Consider the following 246-nt stretch of genomic DNA (forward strand, 5'->3'; position numbering starts at 1 on the left):
CCACAGCATTCACAGGTACACCACCAATCTCCAGAGCTACGCAGCCTTGCAGCAGCCATTCCTCCTCTCTGGTCCTCTACCTGTTGTGCCTCTCTCTCTCTCCTCCTCCGTTCTTCAATTTCACGAAGCTCTTCGTCAGTGTATTCTGGCTCAAATAAATAAGGGCGGCCATCAAACTCTGCAAAATCAAATTCCTCCTCAACAAAGTCGAAGTCTGGCAAAAAGTCAGCCATTATTCTATAAATC

The sequence above is a fragment of the Epinephelus moara genome, chromosome 17 (assembly GCF_006386435.1).
Source record: "Epinephelus moara isolate mb chromosome 17, YSFRI_EMoa_1.0, whole genome shotgun sequence".
Classification (NCBI taxonomy): Eukaryota; Metazoa; Chordata; class Actinopteri; order Perciformes; family Serranidae; genus Epinephelus; species Epinephelus moara.